Source organism: Marmota flaviventris, chromosome 17 (genome assembly GCF_047511675.1).
Source record: "Marmota flaviventris isolate mMarFla1 chromosome 17, mMarFla1.hap1, whole genome shotgun sequence".
Classification (NCBI taxonomy): Eukaryota; Metazoa; Chordata; class Mammalia; order Rodentia; family Sciuridae; genus Marmota; species Marmota flaviventris.
In genome coordinates, this window is record NC_092514.1 from 40863109 (window position 1) to 40877451 (window position 14343).

The 14343-nt window shown below is 39.8% G+C and overlaps 1 protein-coding gene across 7 annotated transcripts in view; it reads left to right on the forward strand.

Moving 5' to 3' along the window:
• The window catches only part of Acaca (acetyl-CoA carboxylase alpha), a 276215-nt gene that overhangs the window by 42995 nt on the left and 218877 nt on the right, over positions 1-14343 (forward strand). Inside the window, exons 1-2 of one of the 7 annotated variants that reach the window (XM_071603725.1) lie at positions 1818-1904; positions 7418-7629. The exons of 3 other annotated variants lie outside the window; for them this stretch is intronic. The gene's annotated coding sequence lies outside the window, so the exon portion shown is untranslated. Of the gene's footprint in view, positions 1-1782; positions 1910-7417; positions 7630-14343 lie in introns of those variants that run through there. 3 more of the 7 variants (XM_071603729.1, XM_071603726.1, XM_071603727.1) reach the window with 3 other exon arrangements.

The following is a 14343-nucleotide window of genomic DNA, read 5'->3' on the forward strand; positions in this document are numbered from 1 at the left end:
GGGCAATTATCCTTTTCCTTTTTTTCAAGTTTTGAGTGTTCCACATTTGTCCAACTGCCATTTATCATAATGACACAGTTGCTGTAAAATATGGGTTATCGTTTTGTAAAATCCATATCTTTTTTCCAAATTATGTGTCCAATCCCTAGTATTTCAAAAGCAGGAGGGTAAACTCGTAGAGAGGCATGAGGGATCCTACATTTTGTTCTCTTTTTTTAAATATTTATTTATTTTTTTAGTTTTTGGCGGACACAACATCTTCGTTTGTATGTGGTGCTGAGGATCAAACCCAGGCCGCATGCATGCCAAGCGAGCACGCTACCGCTTGAGCCACATCCCCAGCCCTCTAGATTTTGTTCTTTATTGACCAATCTTCCTATCTTCCTGCCTCAGCTTCCATCTAAGAACTTAACCTGAGGTATGTATTTCCACCCTATTTGATTTTTTAAAAAAATTTTTTAGTTGTAGTTGGTACAATATCTTTATTTATTTTTATGTGGTGCTGAAGATCGAATCCAGTACCTCACACATGCAAGGCAAATGCTCTACCACTGAGCTACAGTCCCAGCCCCTCCACCATATTTGATTTTTACCCTCTGGCATAGGACTTCTTCACACCAAATTGCCACCCTCTGCACCTCTCTTGGCCTTCTTGTGTTAGGATTGGGAAAATAGTCTGGATGTTTCACTAAATTTCTGGCAGGGGTTAGAATTCACTCCATTCTTGTCAAGTATGATTTTCTCCAATTTTCATTGTGTCCTTGCTCAGAGGATGAACTGTGTTGGGACTCCTTCCAATTACTACTAATTTTCAAGAGAGAGCCACTATTAAACTAAAGTCTTGCTATGAACTTAACTGACAAAACTAGAAAAGTTGGTTGAGTTCACCTCAAAGGCTTGGTGTAACCCCAGTGAAGGATGGAAGACACTCTGAGAAATCAGGAACTCACTGGCACCTACTTTCCCTGCTGGGCAGGCAGGACTGTTGTCCTTTGCAACACTGTCCTTCTCACTTAACATCCTTTACTAAGTCTCCCCTCAATTCTCCAAGATTCAGCACCTACAACTCCTTTGGGGTAGGCTGCTTTGGGGCTGAGGAGCAAGCAAAGGAAGTTCCAGAATAGGGATTAGTTAGCCTGCACTAACTTGGAATCCAACCTGTGTGCAATTGATGGACACAATAGCCACCTCTTCAGGGTGATAAGATTAAATACTCTAAGGTCCACACGAGGCCGGCTCACTGCCTATCCCTTTCAGCCCGCCCCGGTTCCGATCTCCACTCCCGGCGTTATAAGTGGAGATCAGAACCGGCAAGTCCCAGGCCTTTACTTTCCGCGGCCCCGGACGCCTCTATCCTTGATGGGAGGTGCAAGTGGGAGCCTTTCCTCCACTTCCCTCTCTGCCAGGAGAGGGAGCCGACTGGCTGGCCCAGCAACCGCCGGAGCCGAAGGGGCGCCGGGGCCACGCGGGGCCCGCCCTCGCGCCTCTGGGCCCCGAATGGCAGAGCCGCACTCGGACCATCCGCATCGCCTCACGTCGCCCCGCCCCGCGCCGCCCTCCCATTGGCTCTCGCCGCCCTCGGGCCGCGGATCACCCCCTCCCGCACCCCCCCACCCCCCAGCCGCCCGGACCGCGCGACAGCCCGGAGCGGGGTCGGAGGTGAACGGCCTCGAGTAACCCCGGACGTAGTCACCTCATGGGGCTCCTGGGCTGAGGTGGGCGGAGGGGGCGGGGCGGGGGCGGGGCGGCTCCTGTGGAGCCCCGCCCTCCCCTCCCGGTGCGCCAGGCCGGCCTGTGCAGCGAGCCTGTCAGCCATCGCCCTAGCTGCGGGCATCTCCTCTCGCCCAGCACTGCCTCCGCGCGGGGATCCGGGATTGCCGGGCCGCGGACGCTTCCAGCCTGAGGTGAGGTGAGGCCCGCCTCAGAGCCTGGGATACTGAGCTGGAGAAGCTGGGGCTGGGGAGGGGCGGTGGCCGGCCGGGGCCGCTTCTCAGCCTCCGCCGGCATGCGGCGCGGGCTCCATCCAGACCTGGTGCCGGGCAGCTCGGCAGCTTTGGGGCCTTTAGGTCCCCTCCCGACAGCCATGTGTGTGTGGGGGTCTGGAGTCTCGGGTGGGGGATTAGGCCCCGGAACTGGGAGGCGTGCAGCCTAGGAAGGGACTGGGACCTCAGCCTGGAGCTCGCCTTCTCCTCCTCCCGCCCCAGCGTGGTCTGATTCCTATCAGATCCCTCTGGAGTCCGACTGAGGGCCTGAGCGAAGACGACCACGTGGGAGTGGATGTTGAGGGTTGGGTCTGGTTTCATTCAAAGTCTTCCTCTCTCGCAGAGTGAGGTGTGGGGTGCACAGACACGGGCTGCTGTTGCTCCGACTGTGTCTTTGTATCGTGGTGAAAGCCCGGGCCAGGCGGGCTGTCCCTTGCCAGTTCCTGCTCGCAGGATTTTAGGTTTTCAGTGAGGAACGTAGTAAATGTAGGTGCCTGTAGTTACTCCTTTGCATTTGCTGTGTTGATTAAGTGCAGCTGTTGGAGATGGGACGTAGGAAGGGATGTGAGGCTAAAGATTTCAGAGGAAATGTGCGTGAAGGTCCTGCCCGGGTCTGGGCCAACATTATTTTTGGATTTGGAGACTGGCAAGTGGCCACTAGTGGACGCTTGTAATAAGCTCTAAAAATCAGGGACTTCATGTAGGCCTTGTATTTTTATAGAAGCTTATGGGACCCTAACAGATTGGAGAAATAATTTCAGATATTTTTGAGATTTAGGATTAAAATCAAAAGACTCTAGGACTTTTCCGAGTCTTCTTAAGCAGTGTTTTTAGAAGACTCTTAATGTGCAGAATAAACCTAATATCTTGGTCTTCCTTCTCAGAAATTTGTCTCCCTGATTTTCTCTCTGGTTCTTTTTTCTATTTATTTATTTTTTCCTAATCCAAAGTTCTTATGAAAAATATGCTGTTTCTTTTCCCTTCGTGGGTAAAAGTACTTTGATTTGTCTCTTGCTCCTTGATGGGATTGCTTTGGACATCTGTGTTGAGGATTTCTGTGCTGCCCATTGGACACACTGTTCAGGAAAATGTTGTCTAGTATAGCAAGACTACTTTAAGCAGGGTCCAAATGGGTGCCTACTTGCTACAAAGTAGCAAGTCTCTTTTCACTTCTCTTGCCTCAGTTTCTTTATTTCTAAATACTACTTTATACATAAGAAAAGGACTGATGTGAACCCAAGAATACATAACATACACTGTAAAGTGGGCATATGAAAGATGTTAAAGGAAAGGTTAAGTATTAATTTATGAAGCCATCTATGTTTATTACTGTTGTAGAAGTTTTATTTTATCAGTGCAAATAGAAATTCATCAAACATAGATTGAATTGTTCCCAAAATGGAAGGAAAAGTTGGGAATTTCACTTAATGAATTTATACTTCAGACAATGATTAGGTAATGTCAAAGAACTGGCATTTTAAAAGCCAATCTCAGAGAACTCTCATTTGATGTTGACTTCTCTAAAGTGCCATGAGCAAGTTCAGGTATAGTGCACTGTGTAACACTCTACATTATTTTCTCTTCAGTCAATGACTAGGAATTTTTTTTTTTTTTAACCTGTTACACATACTGGTTTAACAGGTCTGGGGCTAGTGCTTTTCTTTACTTTTTTGGGGGGGATGATTAATATCCTCTTAGTCTTGGGGCTGGGGATATAACTTAGTAGAGTACTTGCCTTGCATGCACAAGGCCCTGGGTTCAATCCCCAGCTCTGCAAACAAAAACAAACAAATGAACAAAAACCAATATCCTCACAGTCTTGATTGAAGAAAGAAGTCAATAAAAATAAAAATTGTAGACAGGTACAGTGGTGCACACCTGTAATCCTAGTGACTGGGAGGCTAAGGCAGGAGGATTGCAAGTTTGAGAATGGCCTGGGCAACTTCCTGAGACCCTGTCTCAAAAGATAAAAATGGCTGAGGATGTAGCTCAGTGGTAGAGCCACCCCTGTGTTCAATCCCCCAGGCTCCCCAGTCTCCTTCCTCCCTCAAAAAGAATAAATAAATAAATTTTGTGAAATAATACATTGGAATTTATTATTTCCAGCTAGGGAGGAGAGGAGAATCTTTTTGCAGTGGGGGGGCAGGAGTTGTTATATCATTATCGAACATGTTTTTAAAGATTAATAATTGTATGAGCTGTGCCTCAAGCATCTTTCCAAACCCTTAAAACAATAAGATAAAGAAGTTATTTGGACTGGGGATATAACTGAGTTTTAGAGTACTTGCCTAGCATGTTTGAGGCCCTCAGTTCAATCCCCAGTACGAGGGGAAAAAAGGGAATAAACACTTTTTTCACTGGCTTTAAAGTCTTGATAACTAGTTGATTACCATTTTCAGATAGTCTTCATTGATCTTCCACTTAAACAGATCATTGCCTCAGTAGAACTGTGCTCAAATGATTTGGTTTTCTTAACAATTTGCTACTTATTTAAGCTCATGATGTTTAAGGAGGCAAGTACAAAGTGGCTTCAACAATAAGGGATGTTAAGAGCCCTACCCAGAGTTGGTGACCTCAATTGATCTCAGCTTCCAGTGGTGTTATTTGTGACTTAAGCTCATTTCATCTTTCTAGCATGCCATACTCCTCAACCTTCTGTGTCTACCCCCCACCAACCCCCCTTTTGGGATCTAACTCAGAGCCTTTCATGTGTTAGGAAAGTGCTCTACCAATGAGCAAAATCCCACCCCACCCCCATATTCATTTATTTATTTATTTATTTATTGGTACTGGGGATTGAATGCAGGGGTGGTTTACGTCTGAGCCACATTCTCCAACCCTTTTTATTTTTTATTTTGCGATGGTGTTTCACTAAGTTGCTTAGGGCCTCACTAAGTTGCTGAGACTGGCCTCAAACCCACATCTTTATATAGGAACCATAATATTACCATCCCCATGACATTGGAAACTGAAATTGCATGGCTATACTAGTTACGAAGTAGTCACTTTAGATAGAATAAGCTGTATAATGATTTTCTTTGAAATGATAACACACAGTTTGAAAATTCTGAATAAACTCAAGAAGTTAAATTTGAAAAATAGAATGGGTTTGGAGGACTCAGTCTCAAATGAGTAATTGGCTATTTCCTATGATGGAAATTGAATAGACTCACTAGTGAAGTTCCTAAAAATTATAGTCTGCTTTTGTAGACAGCTTTCAAATCTATTGTTAATCATTCAGATTTGCATACCTGTATGTATATATTCACACACTAGGTGGGTGATAAGTAGGTTGATAGGAGCTTGATTAGTTCTCAGGTTCATTAAGAATGATATCAGTAAATGAGCAAGAAGATGATGGATAGCTGGGTTGTTTGCTTCAGTATTTAATGGTATTCCTGGCTATGGCTAGACAAACTATTTCTATTTCATCTCATAAAGTTCAATAATTTAAAAGAACATTTATTATTATTATTATTATTATTATTATTATTATTTAAAAACTGAGTGTGTGTGTGTGGTACTGGGGATCAAATCCAGGGGCTCTCTACCACCAAGCTATATCCCCGTTCCTTTTTTATTTTGAGATAGGGTCTTGCTAAATTGCCCAGGCTGGCCTCAAACTTGGGATCCTCCTACCTCAGCCACCCAAGGCACTGGGATTACAGGCATGTGCCACTACACCCAATTTAATAGAACATTTAGTATTGGAAGGTACCTAAGAAAGTTTCTAGTCCAGTATGGCACTTATTGTGAGAGGTGTTTTTTTTTTTTTTGTAACAGCACCTGAACCCAGGGGCAATTAACCACTGAGTTACATCCCTGTCCCTCTGCCCTCCTGTCCCTGGGGCCTTTTTTAAATGTCTTTTTTAAAGACAGGGTCTCACTAAATTGCTTAGGGCCTCACTAAATTGCTGAGGCTGATTTTGAACTCAATCCTCCTGCCTTAGCCTCGTGAGCCACTGGGATTACAGGCTTGTGCCACTGTGCCCCACTGAGAATATTTTTTTTATCCTATATTCCTGTGGAAAACTTCCAGCTGTATCCATTTCACCATGAATACATCATTCATGGGTCAACAATTTTTTTGTTTTTAAGGTTATAAATTGAACCCAGGGTCTTGTGCATGCTCAGCCTGTGCTTTACTACTCAGCGACGCCCTCAACCAGAAGTTCTTTATTGTTTTCAACTTAAAATTCTCTTTAAAACTGCATAGGCTGTTTTAACTTCAAAAGGATTAGGAATTGCTTCTTTTTTTTTTTTTTAAGGTAATTTTTCTTTCTTTCTTTTTTATTACTTTATTTTATTTATTTATTTTTATGTGGTGCTGAGGATCGAACCCAGGACCTTGCACATGCGAGGCAAGTGCTCTACTGCTGAGCCACAACCCCAGTGCCAGGAATTGCTTCTTTAACCTGTAAATTTCTCCAACTTTGGCTGTCCACCTGCTAATGTAAAGTATGATGCCATAAAATTTCCAGAAGACTTGGGGATTTAAAAATTGAGCAGTTTTTCTTTGTCTTTTTCTTTTCTTTTTTTTTTTTTTTGGTGTGTGTGTGTGTGTGGTCCTGGGGATTGAACCCAGGGATGCTCTGAGTTACATCTCCCACCCTTTGTTACTTTATACTTTGAGACAGGGTCTTGCTAAGTTGCTGAGGCTGACCTTGAACTTGCCATCCACCTACCTCAGGCTTCAGAGTCACTGGTAGGCATGTGCCACCATGCCTGGCCTTAATGTTATTAATTTCTTAATAACTTCCAGAGATTTTATGCATTTTTAAGCAAATGCTGGTATATTCTTCCCCCAACATACCCACTTAAGACAAATTGTGAATACTTTATACATTATTCTTCACTTTTGATTTCTTAATTTAACATTATAGGAAGACTTTTTATATTTTAATTTTCATAACTTATACATAGTTTAAAAAGTGATAATTTCACTAAGGTGATTATAAAAAACCAATCATCCTCAGCTCCTTCTTAATTTCATTTCTTTTAGCTCATATATTTGTTATATACCCTTTTGTTTGTAAATAACATACTTTTCTTGCTACATCTTGAGTTTTCACTGTTAAGCATTGCCTACTGATTCCCAGATATGGAAAATGAGGATTCACCTCTCTTTTTGCTCCTTACCCTTACTATTCACTTTTACCTTTCCATCCCTGACAGCTAACTACCTGCTTGAATCATATTATAACCTTGATTCTATCAATAATTTTACAGTATAAATGTATAAATCCTATGCAGGATTTAGTTGTATATTATCCCTTTTTTTCTGCACAATTCTTTCTCTGGAATTAATAACAATCTTCATTTTTGTTTAATTTGTATGTATTTATCATTTTTTCACTCTGTACTAGTTTTGTAAATTTCTCAGGACATTGAGATGTGCCAGAATTTTGTTAATTCTTAATTTCTGTAAATCTCAGACTCTTCTGACTGCAACCTAGATTGCTTGCCCTCTGCATCTGACACACAGCTGTACTCATTGGACTCATTCTTCACCATCATCCTGGAGATTCTCCTCGCTTCTCTTCTGCTGTGGAGAAATTAGTTTCCATGTCTCCATATTCTTGGTTTATTTCCCTCATGGTGATGGGGAATATCCTCTAGTGCCATCCTGAGAAAGAATACAGAGGAGGTAAATACTTTTTTTAACTCTTTATTTCCAAAAATTTTAAACATGCAAAGAAACGTGCAGTGAATACCATTTACCCCTAATGTAAATTCACCAGGTTTTAACATTTTGCCACATTTGCTTTACCCCTTTTTCTCTCTCATGTGTATATGCTTATATATAAGTATTTTTTTATGAATCACTTCAAGATAAATTGAAAAACTTCATGACACTTTACCCCTAAGTATTTCTTTCTCCTAAGTATTATTAAGTTTTCCCCCTTGTCCTAGTAATATCTTTATAATTATTTTTAAATTCATGATACAGTCAAGAATCAGGCTATACATTTATTCTCAAGTGTTTTTAGTCTTAATCCAGAACAATCACCTTATCCTTTTTGTCTTTTGTGGCATTTGTCTTTCATTGCCATTTTTTTAAAAATATTTTTTTTTTAGTTGTTGATGGACGTTTATTTTATTTGTTTTTATGTGGTGTTGAGAATTGAACCCAGTGCCTTACACATGCTAGGCAAGTGTTCTACCACTGAACAACCCCAGCCCCTCACTGACATTTTTTTTTTTTTAATTTTATTTTTTAATTTTAGGTGGACACAATATCTTTTATTATTTTACATTTATGTGGTGCTGAAGAGAGAACCCAGTACTTCATGCACGGTAGACAAGGGTTCTACAGTGAGCCTCAGCCCCAGCCCACATCACTGACATTTTTGAAGATTGCAGACTAGCTGTTTTGAAAAGCATCCTGCAGTCTGGATTCATCTGATTGTTTCATCTTGATTAGATTCAAATTAGCCCTTTTATAGGCTTGGGGTATAGCTCATGTAGAATGCACCAGGTCCTTGGTTCAATCCCCAACAGGAGAACAAAAACCTACATATATAGCATTGCATACTTCTAATTACATCACATCATTTTGTCCTAATAGTGATGTTTGTTTGAATACTTAGTTAAGACGGTGTAAAAGTACATTTCCCCCCTAATAATTAGTGTATAATTTGTGAGGTGATTTATTTTAAGACTAAGAACATCTTGTTTTCCAATATCCTTTTACCCAATGGTTTTAACATATATCCATGATGCTTTCCAATATCAATTTTTGCATTGGTGTCTATAAAATGAAATATGTATTCTGGGAGGTAATTATTTTAAGAGTTTGCTGTTTGGATATATCTTTATTCTGTCCTTACAGTAGAACAGGAAGTGATTGGGTCTAAGTTGGAAATAATTTTCGTTCAGAATTTGAAGCTATTATTTAATTACCTTCAAGTTTCCAGTATTATTACTGATGAGTCTGAAAGGCATTCTTATATGCCAACTTTTTTTTTTTCCCTCTCTAGAAGCTTGTAGGATCTTCCTTTGTGCTCAGTTTTTGATATTTAACTGATGTGCCTTGTTATGTGTTTTTAATTCATTGTGGTAGGAACTTTTTTTCTTTCTTTTTTAATGAGGTGCTGTGGATTAAACCAAGGGCCTGGAGCATGCTAGGCAAACACTCTACCACACAGACAATTAGTGGACTCTTAAAGTCTGGCAATCAAACCCTTTAGTACTCAGATGTTTTATTGAATTGTTACATTAATTACATTTTGCTCTCTATTTTGTTCTCAGTTTTGGCAGTGGTTCTTCTTCATATTTGGACCATCTAAACAGGTTCTCTAATTTTCTTATTTTTTCTTTTCTGTTATTTAATCAGACTTCTTAATTTTGATTCATAAAAACTCTTTCCTCAATTTTATCTTTCCCCTTGGTTTTAAAACTTTCTTTGATTAGATTTTTAAGAATTATTTCTTAGTGGGATGCAGTGGCCTGTGCCCATAGTCTCAGAAGGATCACTTGAGCCCAGGAGTTTAAAACCAACCTGGCAACATAGTGAGACTTGTAACTCAGAAAATATGCAAATCAATAACAACAAAACAAAAAAAATAAATAAAAAAAAAATAAAAGGAGAGAGAGAGAGAGAGAATTTTTGTCTTGAATGTTTTTGAAAATATGCCATTCAGGAGCTGGGGTTGTGGCTCAGTGGAAGAGTGCTCGCCTAACATATGTGAGACACTGGGCTCAATCCTTAGCACCACAATATTCTGTCTATCTACAACTAAAAAAATTTTTTAAAATGCCACTATGTTTTATGTATGTAATATCTTGTCTTAGCTCTTTTAGAATAATAATGATAGTCCTTCAGACTCCAGATGTTTTTAAGATAGTAATTTTAGACTTAAAGTTGTAAATGTAGTGCTTAGAGTTCCCACATACCCTTGACCAAGCTTCACTAAATGTTAATATTTTGTATAGCTATAGTACTCTTATCACAGCTAAGATATTAATACTGAGGGCTAGGGGTGTAGCTCAGTTAGAGACTACTTGCCTAGCATGCAGGAAGCACTGGATTCAATACCCAGCACTGCAAAAAAAAATTAGAAAGAAAAATTTACATTGGTACAATAGTAGTACCTAAATTATAGACCTTATTCAGATTTGCCCACTTTTTTCCCCCTGATATGTTTTTATGTTTTATTATCTAAACCAGGATACCACATTGCATTTTCTTTTTCTATAAGCAGTTATTTGTTTTTTTGTTGTTATTTGTTATTTTTTGTGGTACAGGGGATTTAACACAGAGACGCTTGTGGTACTTGGGATTTAACTCCAGTCCATTTTTAAAATTTTGAGGCAGGGTCTTGCTAAATTGCTGAGAGTCTCGCTAGGTTGCTGAGGTTGGCCTCCAATTTGTGATCCTCCTGCCTCAGCTTCCTGAGTTGCTGAGACTACACCACTGTGACTGGCAATTATTTGTTTATGATTCTTTCATGTTGGACATTTTTCTCAGACATCTGATAATCCTTATTTTCTGCTCATATGTTTTTTGGAAGGGGGATTGAAAAGGTGATTAGAAAATGTGAGTGAGGCTGAATGATCTGGTTAGGCAACTTAATTAGGGAATTTCAATGTTACTAATTTCAGGGTTTGTTTTTGTTTTGTTTCCTGGCTGGTCATATTCTACAAAGAAGGATTCTGGAAAGTCTTACCCAATATGTTTATTTAATTTATCCATTTTCAATAAGGTCCCCTGCCTGCCCTCTACTATTACTGGTATATCCCCCAGTCTAGAAAAACTTATCTCCAGAGAGTAAACCTTCTTCTTCTTTTATTTATTTATTTTTAAATATTTCCCTCTCCCTCTCCCACCTTCAGTCCGAGAATAGCAGGCACCTGGCTTCATTAGTTGGGGGAAAAAAATTCTAATGATGTGAAGCTTCTGAAACAATTTCAACCAATCCTCATTTTATTTAACTCTTTCACATTCATAGGTGAAATGTTTTGGAGATCCTGTGATATAAATTTTATTTATTCTTAGTTTTACACAAATGGGTGATAATTCAGTTAATTCAGTTTTCTTCAGTTTGTCCAGTTGCTTTCCAAGGAAATGATCTTGCTCTTGTCTCCCTTCATTTTTTTTTTTTTTTTTTTTTTGTTTGTTTGCTTTTAAAAGTCTTTGTTTGTGGCTTATACCTTAAAATAAAAACAAAACAACAACAATAAAACTTTATACTTTTGTTTCAGTGGACTTTCAGGAAGAAAAAAGTAGATATGTGTTAAACCCATATTTATTCAATAGTTTTGCAAGGCTTCTTTAGAGATTTCTTGAAAAATGCAGAAGCTTGCACTAGCTTAATCCTTAAAAAATATTTCTTATCCCTGGACTGAGACATGGGAATTAGGACAGATAATTACATTAGTTTTATTTTCTCTGACTGCTATACCCTAAAGAAATACTCTTTCGGTTTACCCCCCTCCCTTCCACCCCCCAAAAAGTCTCTAGCTGGCTCTTGAAAGAAATTATCTCAAACTGTTGTGATCATTCAGATCTAGTGTTGCTGATAAGTCATCAGATTCTGCCATCTGGATTTGATTTAGATTTTCTTTCTACATGGACTTATACTTTTACCCCCTTTTTGGATTTTCCCTTAATTCTTTATCCCTAATGTCTTCCTACCCCCAGAAAGTTTTTCTTGATCCCTTTCCTCACCATTAACTCCTCCAAGTTTGGATAAAATATCCTTCTATATTTCCACCTAACATTTATTATATTACTGTAATTGTGTTTCTGAGTGTCACAGCCACTCAGCCTAGGACTAAATCTTATTTATTTTTGAATACATAGCATCTGCCTCACTATTTGGATCACGAGCTTTTATTTTCATATTTAAAACTTGCAAGAAAATAAAAAATGGTTTTAAAAATTCTTTGTAATCCTCTATAACACGGAGTTAATACCGAAGACCATTAAAATATCATCAATAAAATGACCAAATGAAAAAAGGCCAATTCAGTTATTTATGGAAAAAAATGAACTTACTGTGGTTTGAAAGACAAGGACATGTTGTAATAGGCTTGGATACTTTTATCAATAGCTATAAAAACAAATTGATGCCCAGTATGGTGGTTCCTGCTTATAATCCCAGTGTTTTGGGAGATTGAGGCAGGAGGATGGCAAGTTTGAGGCCAGCCTGAGCAATTTAGCAAGGCTCTGTATCAGAATAAAATGGGACATAGCTCTGTGGGAGAGCACCCCTGGATTCAATCCCTAAGTATGGAAGAAAGGAAATCCGGGGAGGAGTGGAAGGAAGGAAAGAATAGAAGAGAGTTTATTGCCACCTGTTTATTAGAATTGCTTGGAAAATGTCAAAGTTTCAAAGTGTCATTTTTTTTTTTTTAAAGAGAGAGAGAGAGAGAGAGAGAGAATTTTAATATTTATTTTTTAGTTTTCGGCGGACACAACATCTTTGTTTGTATGTGGTGCTGAGGATCGAACCCAGGCCGCACGCATGCCAGGAAAGCACGCTACCGCTTGAGCCACATCCCCAGCCCTCAAAGTGTCATTTGAGTTCAAGGAGAACATGATAAGTTTGGTAAAGTCTGATGTACTTACTTAGAGAAATATCTGTGAAAGAAATTCATTTAGACTTTTAAATAGGCACATTAGCTATAATTAGTGTAATTTCATTTTCAGAAACAAAAGGCACAGTTCCAAAGCCTTTTGCAAAAATTTTATTTTATTCCTGCCCCCTCCCCTCTTTTTTGGTACTGGGGGTTGAACTCAGGGGCTCTTGGGGCCCTCGATCACTGAGCCACATCCCCAGCTCTAGTTGTGTTTTATTTTATTTTTTTTAAATATTTATTTATTTATTTATTTTAGTTTTAGGCAGACACAACATCTTTGTTTGTATGTGGTGCTGAGGATCGAACCCGGGCCGCACGCATGCCAGGCGAGCGCGCTACCACTTGAGCCACATCCCCAGCCCCTAGTTGTATTTTATTTAGAGTTAGAGTCTCACTGAGTTGCTTAGTGCATCGCCGTTGCTGAGGTTGGCTTTGAACTCAAAATCCTCCTGCCTCAGCCTCTGAGCTGCTGGGATTACAGTGGCCCCTCCTGTGCCACTGTGCCTGGCTTATTTTTTCCTCTTTTGTAGTGCTGGGAATTAAATCCAAGGTCTTGGGTATGCTAGGCAAGTGCTCCACCACTGAGCCCCAAATATTTTCAAGAGTCCCCAAATAAAACTCCAAGAACTTTTAAATAAAAGACAGTTTGACATTGTGAACAATTTGTATACTGAAGAAAATATTTTTTATATGGATAGGCAGACTATCCTGCAACCAAAAAATGGGCTCTTTGGAGGTGATAAGACAGCAACTGTATGAGGCTTACCCAAAAGTAAACTCCGTTCTTTGTTCTCTTTCTAGAGAAGTGTTAACCTAATTCATGGCAAGGCTTTAGGAATCCCAAACTAGTAGGTAAGGAAAAATGTGTAGGAGGATATATATTTTGTCAGGAAAGGGTCCATAGCTTTTATCAGATTTCCTATAGCGTCTTGACCTAACAGGGTTTAGAAACCATTGATTTAGATACTTAACTGTGTTTGCTTTGAAGTAAAGGCATAAAGTGGAAGGGATGGGAGAGTAAGAATTAGTTGTAACGTTAGGATTTTTGGATACAGTTTACAGTGAAATGTCAATTACATCATGACCTGTTGAGAGCCACAGCCGAGTTGGGATAGCGCCTAGCCTTTTGCCAGTACTTTTGAGTTCTCGCGGAGTTCCCGTTGAGCTTTCGCGCGGGGTTTCCCAGAGAGTTCCATTTGGTGGGTGAAGTTCGGGTGGAGGGAGTTCGGGTTGGTGTGTGGTGTGTCCTGGAGAAAGCCGAGTGGGTGGCGTTTGTGGGAGTTCGGAAATAAAGTTTGTTCCTGCTTGAGTGGCTCCTGATTTGTGCCCAGCCAGACTGCAGCAATGACCTATGTATAGGTCATGTGTAACTGAAACAAAAATTTGCAGAACTATAGACACCTTCATAAAATATGATTCACTTTTAACATTTTCTCTTTTATTTCATTTAGAAAAATATTGATTGTAAATCATCAGGTTGATTTATTAATACTCTGCTGGGTGATGACCCAATCTTTCAAAAACACTGACCTACTGTATTACAGTTTATAGAACACTTTCACATACTCTGTCTTCATAGCAGTCCCATGAAGTAAATATGATCTTTTAATTTTTACACACAAAGTAGCTCTGCAGTGTTAAGTGACTTGCTCGTTTCCACTGTCAATACTTTCCAGAGTCAGAGTTTCAACCTGGGTCCTTTTTATTTTTTGTTTTGTTCTGGTACTGAGCACTGAACCCAGGGTACCCTAAACTGAGCTTCATCCCCAGTCCCTTT